Genomic DNA, 902 nt, shown 5'->3' with positions numbered 1-902 from the left:
ACTAACGTTACTTACTTACTTACTTACGTACGTACGTACACTATAGTAGTAGTTAGTTACGTTAGTTTATATATATATATATATATATATATATATATATATATATATATATGTCGGATATAATGTTTTATATTTTTGCGTTCCGCTGCGCAACAATGTGGCGATAGTAGAGTAAATTAATTTATATGGCACACAAAAATTAATTCGTTATATGTTTTCGCACGTGAATACAATCAGATAAAGCAGTTTTGTCTTTCTTCTTTGTCCTAATTGGGCAAATATTTCGCGCTGTACAGTGCGAGCGCAGATCGTAGATAGCGCTGGGATATGATAGAGCCGGCCACGGTGTACGTGTTCTCTTCTGGAATCTGCTCTCGTCGGTGGCTGTTGTGGGTGGGAGTCTAAAACTAGGCCTCGCATAAGAACGCGGGTCTAACGGGTGTCTTGCTTCGTCGCGATTGAATATCGCGGACCCGTCCATCATTCTTTGGAACGTAGGTGGGGTATTCAAAGTCGCGGGAGGATCGCTTGTCTTGAGGCGTTATTCTCGAAAAATATCGCAATAATAAAATAATATATGTTACGTACACGATAAAAAAATAATGTTGATTAATAGCATTAGCTCCGACAGCATTCTAATTGAAAATAATCTTATTAAGGTTCTCCTGTCACTTACCATTATCTCAGATTGTGACGTCAGGAGAAAAAATAATATATAAATTCTTGCAAATTATATTTGAATAGAAATATTAATAAACTAATGTTTGCAGTTGAATAGATTTATAAAATATACCGAAAATTATCTTCTTGTTTCGGGAAAAAATTAAATCATATTTATTTTTATTATTATTAATTAGACAATTTATCATAGCTGTGAAATAAATTATTTCGCTTTTCTAACA

This window comes from Atta cephalotes (assembly GCF_000143395.1).
Source record: "Atta cephalotes unplaced genomic scaffold scaffold00025, whole genome shotgun sequence".
Taxonomy (NCBI): Eukaryota; Metazoa; Arthropoda; class Insecta; order Hymenoptera; family Formicidae; genus Atta; species Atta cephalotes.
The sequence above is the reverse complement of the archived record's forward strand: the minus strand, read 5'-3'. Positions refer to the sequence as shown.